The 10,000-nt window shown below is 53.7% G+C and overlaps 1 pseudogene; it reads left to right on the top strand.

The window, feature by feature from the left end:
* The first annotated feature begins 1,674 nt into the window (after window positions 1-1,674).
* Window positions 1,675-2,235, top strand: LOC138909240 (uncharacterized; annotated as a pseudogene).
* Window positions 2,236-10,000: the final 7,765 nt, after the last annotated feature.

Genomic DNA, 10,000 nt, shown 5'->3' with positions numbered 1-10,000 from the left:
GTCCTGCCACGTTCGACGTCGGGCCATGGCCACGTACGACCATGCCCTGCCATGTCCCGTCATGTCCGACGTCGTGCCATGGCCATGTCCTGCCACGTCCGACGTCGTGCCATGGCCACGCCCTACCATGTCCTGCGTCCTGCCATGTCTTGCATCCTGTTATGTCCTGCATCCTGCCATGTCCTGCCACGTCCGACATCAGGCCATGGCGACGTACGACCATGCCCTGCCATGTCCTGTCATGTCCTGCATCGTGCCATGGCCATATCCTACCACGTCCGACGCCGTGCCATGTCCTGCATCGTGCCATGGTCATGTCCTGCCACATCTGACATCGTACCATGGCTACGCCCTACCACGTCCTGCGTCCTGCCACGTCTGACGTCGGGCTATGGCCACGTACGACCACGCCCTGCCATGTCCCGTCATGTCTTGCATCATGCCATGACCATGTACTGCCACGTCCGATACCGTGCCATGGCCACACCCTGCCATGTCCGACGTCGGGCCATGGCCACGTACGACCACGCACTGCCATGTCCCGTCATTTCCTGCATCATGCGATGGCCATGCCCTACCACATCCGACGTCATGCCATGGCCATGCCCTGCCATGTCCTGCGTCCTGCCATGTCCATGTTCTTCCACGTCCGACGTCGTGCAATGGCCACGCCCTGCCTCTTCCAACGTGGTGCCATGTCCTGCAGTCTCGTGCCATGGCCACGTCCGAACACTCCCTTCCATGTCCTGCGTCATGCCGTGGCCATGTCCTGCCACGTCCGACGCCATGCTATGGCCACGTCCTGCCAAGTCCGACGTCGTGCCATGGTCGTGTCCGACCACGCCCTGCCATGTCCTGCATTGTCCGACGACATGCCATGGCCATGTCCGACGTCGTGCCATGGCCCCGTCCTCGCACGCGACACCCCAAAAATCTCTATTTGGGACATTGCATTGGCACATCACTCTTGGATTGTGCCTTGGCATCTCCTGCAACACCCCGATAAACCTCTAGAAGTGAAATTATGTTTAGCGTCATAGGCAAGGCTTTCCCACAACATGACTAAGTGACAAGTCACATTTTGTACTTAATACAAAAATAGAATACGTTCCATGGTATTGAGGACTTGTTCGATTTTCCAACACTTGGCATATAATATAGCATCAAGGAAGGAATAAACCTCTTTTCGAAAAGTTAGAAATTGATTGGATTGGAGGGGGAGGGACGAATCGGAGCGACAAAGGGCTGAATCTCAGTGGATTGTGGCAACAAGGCCACTCTGCCACTTACAATACCCCGTCGCATATTTAAGTCATCTACAAACAGATGTGCCGCCCCAGCCAAACTCCCCACCTGAAAATGTCTTCCGCCCGGATCGGCCTGCAAGCAAGCCTTGGGTCCAAGAAGAGGGGCAGTGCCCCGCTTCCGATTCACGGAATAAGTAAAATAACTTTAAAAGTAGTGGTATTTCACTTTTTCCTTTTGGCTCCCACTTATACTACACCTCTCAAGTCATTTCACAAAGTCGGACTAGAGTCAAGCTCAACTGGGTCTTCTTTCCCCGCTGATTCTGCCAAGCCCGTTCCCTTAGTTGTGGTTTCGCTGGATAGTAGACAGGGACAGTGGGAATCTCGTTAATCCATTCATGCGCGTCACTAATTAGATGACGAGGCATTTGGCTACCTTAAGAGAGTCATAGTTACTCCCGTCGTTTACCCGTGCTTGGTTGAATTTCTTCACTTTGACATTCAGAGCACTGGGCAGAAATTACATTGCGTAAACATCCGCAGGGACCATCGCAATGCTTTGTTTTAATTAAACAGTCGGATTCCCCTTGTCCGCACCAGTTCTGAGTTGGTTGTTCAATGCCCGGGGAAGGCCCCCGAAGGAGCCGTTCCCAGTCTGTCACCCGGCCGGCACGCAACGACCCGCTCTCACTACAGGAGCAGCTCGAGCAGTACACCGACAGCTGACGGGTTCGGGACTGGGACCCCATTGCCCAGCCCTCAGAGCCAATCCTTTTCACAAAGTTACGGATCCATTTTGCTGACTTCCCTTGCCTATATTGTTCCATCGACCAGAGGTTGTTCAACTTGGAGACCTGATGCGGTTTTGAGTACGACCGGGCATGGACAGCACTCGGTCCTCCGGGTTTTCAAGGGCCACCGGGGGCGCACCGGACACCACGCAACGTGCGGTTCTCTTCCAGCCACTGGACCCTACTTCCGACTATAAAAAAAGTACCATAAAAACTATTTAAAATTACAAAAAATGCATAAAATTTAATAAAGAATATGTAAAAAATAGGTAAAATACATAATATTATTATAAAAACATATAGATGACAAACCACCAATAACCATCATGCACCTCCATTGTGATAACCACCATAAGTGATTCCGATATCAAACCACCGCCGCAAACTACCAAGCGTCGCACCAACCGTCGCCGGTCACTACCGCTCGAACCACTGCAATTTTCCACCACCGCCACCCCCGACCACCAACCACCAATATCATTGCGCTTGACATGTTGTTAAACATTGGCTAGCACTAGACCTAGTGCGACGTGGTGCGACGTCGGGTCATGGCCATGCCCTTCCATGTCCAGCCATGTCCTGTCATGTCCTACGTCGTGCCATAGCCATGTCTTGTCATGACCGACGTCGGGCCATGGCCACGTCCGACCATGCCCTTCCATGTCCTTCCATGTTCTGGTCCTGCCACGATCATGTCCTACCACGTCCGACGCCGGGCCATGGCCATGCCCTGCCATGTCCTACGTCCTGCCATGTCCTGTCATGTCCTGCGTCCTGCCATGTCCTGCCACATCCGATGTCGGGCCATGGACACATACGACCACGCCCTTCCATGTCCCGTCATGTCCTACATCACGCCATGGCCATGTCCTGCCACGTCCGACGACGTGCCATGGCTACGCCCAGCCATGTCCTGTGTCCTGCCATGTCCTGCATCCTGCCACGTCCATATTTTTCCATGTCCGAAATCGGGCCATGGCCACGTACGACCACGCCCTTCCATATCCTGTCATGTCCTGTGTCATGCCATGGCCATGTCCTGCCACGTCCGACGCTGTGCCATGGCCACGCCCTGCCATGTCCCGGCACATCCGACGCCGTGCCATGGCCATGCCCTGCCATGTCAGGACGCAGTGCCATTTCCTGCATCCTGCCAAGGCCATGTCCTGCCACGTCCGACATCGGGCCATGGCCACGTACGACCATGCCCTGCCATGTCCCGTCACTTTCTATGTCATGCCATGGCCATTACTTGGCATGTCCGATGCCGTGGCATGGCCACGTCCTGCCATGTCCTGCATCCTGCCATGGCCATGTCCTGCCACGTCCAACGTCGGGCCATTGCCACGTACGACCACGCCCTGCCATGTCCCGCCATGTCTTGCGTCGTGTCATGGCCATGTCCTGGAATGTCCGACGTTGCTCCATGGCCATGTCCTGCCATGTTCTGCGTCCTGCCATGGCCATGTCCTGCCACGTCCGACGTTGGGCCATGGCCACGTACGACCGCGCCCTACCATGTACTGTCATGTCCTGCGTCGTGCCATGGCCATGTCCTGCCACGTCCGACGTCGTGCCATGGCCATGCCCTGCCATGTCCTGCGTCCTACCATGTCCTGGGTCCTGCCATGTCCATATCCTGTCATGTCCGAAATCGGGCCATGGCCGCGTACGACCATGCCCTGCCATGTCCTGTCATGTCCTGCATTGTGCCATGGCCATGTCCTGCCACGTCCGACGCCGTGCCATGGCCACACCCTGCCACGTCCTGCCATGTCCCGGCATATTCGACGTCGTGCCATGGCCACGCCATGCCATGTCAGGACGTAGTGCATTTCCTGCGTCCTGCCATGGCCACGCCTTGCCATGTCCTGCGTCCTACCATGGCCATGTCCTTCCACGTCCGACGTCGGGCCATGGCCACGTACGACCATGCCCTTCCATGTCCTGCATCGTGCCATGTCCATGTCCTGCTACATTCGATGTTGTGCCATGGCCACGCCCTGCCATATCTTACGTCCTGCCATATCCTGCCATGTCCTGCGTCCTGCCACGGCCATGTCCTGCCATGTCCGACGTCGGGCCATGGCCACTTACGACCACACCCTGCCATGTTCCGTCATGTCAGAAGTCATGCCAAGGCCATGTCCTGCAATGTCCGACGTCGTGCCATGGCCACGCCCTGCCATATCCTGCGTCCTGCCATGTCCTGCGTCCTGCTATGTCCTGCGTCCTACCATGGCCATGTCCTGCCATGTCCGACGTCGGGCCATGGCCACGTACGACCATGCCCTGCCATGTCCTGTCATGTATTACGTCGTGCCATGGCCACGTCCGACACCGTGCCATGGCCATGCCCTGCCATTTCCTGCGTCCTGCCATGTCTTGCGTCCTGCCATGGCCATGTCCGGCCACGTCCGACGCCGTGCCATGGCCACGCCCTGCCATGTCATGCCATGTCTCGGCATATCCGACGTTGTGCCTTGGCCATGTCCTGCCATGGCCAACGTCGGGCAATGGCCACATACGACCACACACTGCCATGTCTCGTCATGTCCTGCATCGTGCCATGGCCATTTTCTAGCACGTCCGCCGCCTTGCCATGGCAGACTTGTTTGATAGACTGGGTGGTGCGACGGTATTCACCAAAATAGACCTGAGGACAGGTTATTGGCAAGTTCAGATTGCAGATGGTGATGAGCACAAGACGACCTATGTGACAAGATATGGGTCGTACGACTTCCTGGTTATGCCCTTTGGCTTGACTAACGCGCCAGCCACATTTTGCACCTTGATGAACCAAGTCTTCCGAGAATACATTGATGAATTCATCGTGGTCTATTTGGATGACATTGTGGTATATAGCCAGACACTGGAAGAACACCTGGAGCATTTGCGGAAGGTCCTAGCCCGATTGCGGGAGAACGAATTATATGCGAAGCTATCCAAGTGCTCCTTTGCTCAGAAACAAATTGACTTCCTCGGACATTTCATCGAGGAAGGGAGGATCAAGATGGACCAGCAGAAGATTCAGGCCATTACAGAATGGCCACCTCCTAAGGATATACATGCCTTGAGGTCGTTCCTTGGTCTATACAACTTCTATCGGCGTTTGTGAAAATTTACTCCCTCATTGCAGTGCTGCTGACAGAACTTCTCAAGAAGGCCACCCCGAGGGATTGGGGCCCCAAGCGGGCAGAGGCCTTCGACGCATTGAAGATGGCTATGTCTAGTAGCCCAGTCTTGGCCCTCCCTGACTTGGCCAAGCCATTCGAAGTGCAAACGGATGCCTCCGAATGTGCACTTGGTGGAGTATTGCTACAAGAAGGGCATCCCGTAGCGTACGAGAGCCGGAAACTGAAGGATGCAGAGCGGCACTATGCCGCCCATGAGAAAGAATTATTGGCTGTCGTTCATTGCTTACACCTTTGGAGGCATTATCTACTAGGAGCCCCATTCGTGGTCAAGACAGACAACACAGCCGTTAGCCATTTCATGACCCAGCCAAAGCTGAACGGTCGACAGGCTAGGTGGCAGGAACTCCTAGCGGAATTTCACTTCAACCTGGAGTACCGAAATGGAAAGACCAATCATGTTGCTGATGCACTCAGTCGGAGAGCTGATCTAGCATCGATGTGTGTACTCACCGCCCTAAAGGGAAACGAAGTAACCACCACCATAAAAGACCAGATACAGGATCTACTCATCAAGGATCCTACTGCACAGTATTTGGTTGATTTGGTAGGACAGGGCAAGACTCACCAGTTCTACACCGAAGACGGTTTCCTGAAGGTGAAAGGGAACCGACTTTATGTTCCTAAAGGAGGAGATCTGCGACGGGCTCTTCTTGCAGAATGCCACGATACTTTGTGGGCCGGTCATCCCGGCGAGGAACGCACCATGGCATTACTTCGCCGTGCATATTATTGGCCTCAAATGGTTGATGACATCGCTCAGTATGTGAAGACTTGTCTAGTATGCCAGAAAGACAAGTCAGAGCGCTTGACGCAGGCAAGGCTCTTGGAACCACTAGCTGTCCCAAAAAGACCTTGGGAAAGCATTTTCCTGGACTTCATCATCGGATTGCCCAAGGTCGGAGATCTCACAACTATCTTGGTTGTGGTGGATCGGTTTTCCAAGTATGCTACCTTTATAGCAACCCCACAATATATATCAGCAGAAGATACAGCTCGATTATTCTTCTCTCATGTCGTCAAATATTAGGGCTTACCTAAAGACATTGTTAGTGATCGCGACTCACGCTTCACTAGCAATTTTTGGACCCAACTCTTTAAGTGCCTCAGGTCAAAATTGAGTCATAGCTCAAGTTTTCATCCGCAATCTGATGGCCAGACGGAGCGATTCAATGGCATGCTAGAGGAATATCTTCGGCACTTTGTGACCGGATCGCAGAAGAATTGGGTGAAGCTTCTGGATGCTGCTCAACTGTGTTTCAATTCACAAAAGAGCTCAAGTACCAACAGAAGCGCTTTTGAAATTGTTACCGGACAGCAACCGCTACTCCCACACACAGTGAACGCACCAAACATGTCAAAATCTCCTCGGGCTGCTAGCTTCTCAAAAGAATGGAAGCAAAATTTGGAGATAGTGCGGAGCTATCTTGTCAAAGCCCAAAAGCGGATGAAGAGGCATGCTGATCAGAATTGCCGCTTTGTTGAATACCAGGTGGGAGACAAAGTGATGGTCAAAATCCCAAAGCGGTACTTGTTTGCAGGGGTCCATGACCCTCGCCTATTGCAAAAATATATTGGACCCTTGTCCATTGAAAGGCGCATTGGGAAAGTTGCATACCGGGTGGATACCCCAGCTTGGTGGAAAATCCATCCTGTTTTCCATGTCAGTCTCCTGAAACCTTTTCGGGAAGATATGGAGGATCCTTCATGAAGCCAACTCACAATACCAAGTATTCGAGGCCCCAATTCAACCGGGAAAAGGCGTGCTGAAGCTATTCTTGATGATTGAGTGATTCACGCCTCAAGAAAAGATCACCAGGAGTTCTTGGTGAATGGCAGGGATGTGATGCAGAGGAGAATACTTGGGAGAGGGGAACAAACCTCAAAGCCTACAAGAGCCTGATTGATGATTACCTTGCAAGGAAGGCGCCGAGGACGTCACCAACTCAGGTGGGGGAGAATGTCATGGGCGGCTTTCCAACCATGCCCCATGACCCCTTGGACGCGCCCCGTGGCGTCCTGGCCAGCCTCCTAACGCCGGTCGCCACGGTCGGCCCCGTGATCTTGGCAGCTCCAAGTGACAAGCGCGCATGTGCCTCTGTCGCCCCACCGATAGCCATCGCCAGTGCCCAGCCACAGGCAGATGCCAACAGCGCCGCGCGCAGACCCTGATGCTAAAGACAAAGTTGCTGCCAACGGACTTGTTGCTTCTTTGTAGAAGACTAAGTCCTTTTCATTGTAAATATAGAGTAGTTTTGCTGCATTTTCTTTAAGTGTGATTTTCCAGCTTTCATAGATCTAGTCATGTAACTTTGGTTTATTTTTTTAAGCATTATTAAGGGGGACCAAGCAATCAAAACTTTCAAGCAAGCAAACAATTCTCTGTACTGGTGTCTCTCCCCCCAACACCGTCTTGTTTTTCTGTAATAGCTTTCATTCAATGCAATCAAGCTTTCTTTCATTCTCAATTCTCTTTTCTGCTCTCTTTCAATTGCTCATGACATTGGTTTTCCCGTACGGCACTAGCAATCTAGTCTAGCATACGGAGGGGACCTTAGTTGGCGGACAGCAACCGTACTGACATCGGTTGCTTAGCCTTACGTCGCCCTTCCAAGGAACTTCAGGAAGGCAACGCGTAACATTACACATGCATGGCTTAATCTTTGAGACAAGCATATGACTACTGGTAGGATCAACCAGGTAGCCATCCTCATTGACGTCGGCGCCGCATGAGCATGTCCAACCCAAAAGGCACGGCCAAGTCCAATACGAGCACGACCGTCATTCATAAGGAGCATTCTTTGGGCAGATAGGAGCCAGTGAAGACCACATGCCCATTGCGTTTACCAAATCCGAGAGTCCGAGCATACTAGTCATAGACCTAGCCATCGCACGACGAAGCGAGGATGACATGGGACACAACTGCAGCTTTTGGTTCACCCCGCACATCAAACGCGAAAGGCGAAAGGCAATCGATTGTGCTTGATAATACCTGGGCATTAGGTATCCAACACAGAAAACCGACGCCGAACAAGCCTAATTTGCGCTTGTGCCATGACTGAGATGGCATGCGGTCTAGGACGTCGCTACACAAGCAGGGATCCAACCTAGCCACACAAGCCTAACACCACTCATGTGCCATACGTACACTTGCCTCACCGATACATGCCGACAACAGCCCCAACACGCGACGCACAACCATGTGTTGTTTCCAATGCCAACATTGCAAAGCCAAGACAAGCCCTGCCAGGCACGAACCGTTGGAGTGTAGAAACGAACAAGGTGCCACAAATTAAAGCCACAGACACAACCCATAACAACCGCATGACCTTCAACATGTACTAAACTCAGCACCATGCGCACGGCACCTTGCAGCGCTACTTGCACGAGGCCTCACCGTTCTATTGCCAAAAGCCATCAGCTGCCACGAGATACTGCCACCCGATGTTTCCCATAACAACCGATGGAAATCGGCACGTACTGAGCTTATCCCCATGCGCATGGCACCTTGCGGCGCTACTTGCACGACGCTTCGTCCTTCCGTTGCCAAAAGCCATCAGCCGCCACGAGCGATGCCAGACACAACATACAACAATCGATGGCAATTGGCACGTACTGAGTTTATTCCCATGCGCACGGCACCTTACGGCGCTACTTGCACGAGGCCTCGCCGTTCCGTTGCCAAAAGCCATCAGTTGCCACGAGCGATGTCGCCTCCCGATATTGCCCCCAATAACCGATGGCAATTGGCACGTACTGAGATTAGCCCCATGCGCATGGCACCTTGCGGCGCTACTTGCAAGAGGACTCGCCGTTCCGTTGACAAAAGCCATCAGCCGCCACGAGCGATGCCAGACACAACTCACAGCAACCGATGGCAATCGGCACGTATTGAGCTTAGCCCCATGCGCATGGCACCTTGCGGTGCTACTTGCACGAGGCCTTGCCATTCCGTTGCCAATATCCATCAGCTGCCACGAGCGATGTCGCCTCCGGTTGTTGCCCCCAACAGCCGATGGCATTGGGAACGTACTGAGCTTAGCCCCATGCGCATGGCACCTTGCGGCGCTACTTGCAAGAGGCCTCGCCATTCCGTTGCCAAAAGCCATCAACCACCACGAGCGATGCCAGACACAACTCTCAACAAGAGATGGCAATCGGCACGTACTGAGCTTAGCCCCATGCGCACGGTACCTGGCGGCACTACTTGCACGAGGCCTCGCCGTTCTGTTGCCAAAAGCCATCAGCCGCCACGAGTGATGTCGCCTCCCGATGTTTCCCCCAACAACCGATGCATTCAGAACATACTGAGCTTAGCCCCATGCGCATGGCACCTTATGACGCTACTTGCACGATGCTCCGTCGTTCCGTTGCCAAAATCCATCAGCCGCCACGAGCGATGTCACCTCTCGATGTTGCCCCTAGCAACCAATGGAAATCGGCACGTACTGAGCTTAGCCCCATGTGCAAGGCACCTTGCGGCGCTACTTGCACGACGCTTCGCCGTTCCGTTGCCAAAAGCCATCGGCCGCCACGAGCGATGCCACACACAACTCACAACAATCGATGGCAATCGGCACGTACTGAGTTTAGCCTCATGCGCACGACACCTTTCGGCGCTACTTGCATGAGGCCTCTCCTTTCCGTTGTCAAAAGCCATCAGCCACCATGAGTGATGTCGCCTCCCGATGTTGCCCCCAAGAGCCGATGGCATTCGGAACGTACTAAGCTTAGCCTCATGCGCACGGCACCTTGCGGCGCTACTTGC

Source organism: Nicotiana tomentosiformis, chromosome 4 (genome assembly GCF_000390325.3).
Source record: "Nicotiana tomentosiformis chromosome 4, ASM39032v3, whole genome shotgun sequence".
Lineage (NCBI taxonomy): Eukaryota > Viridiplantae > Streptophyta > Magnoliopsida > Solanales > Solanaceae > Nicotiana > Nicotiana tomentosiformis.
Note: the sequence above shows the minus strand (reverse complement) of the source record. Positions and strands in the feature narration are given on the sequence as shown.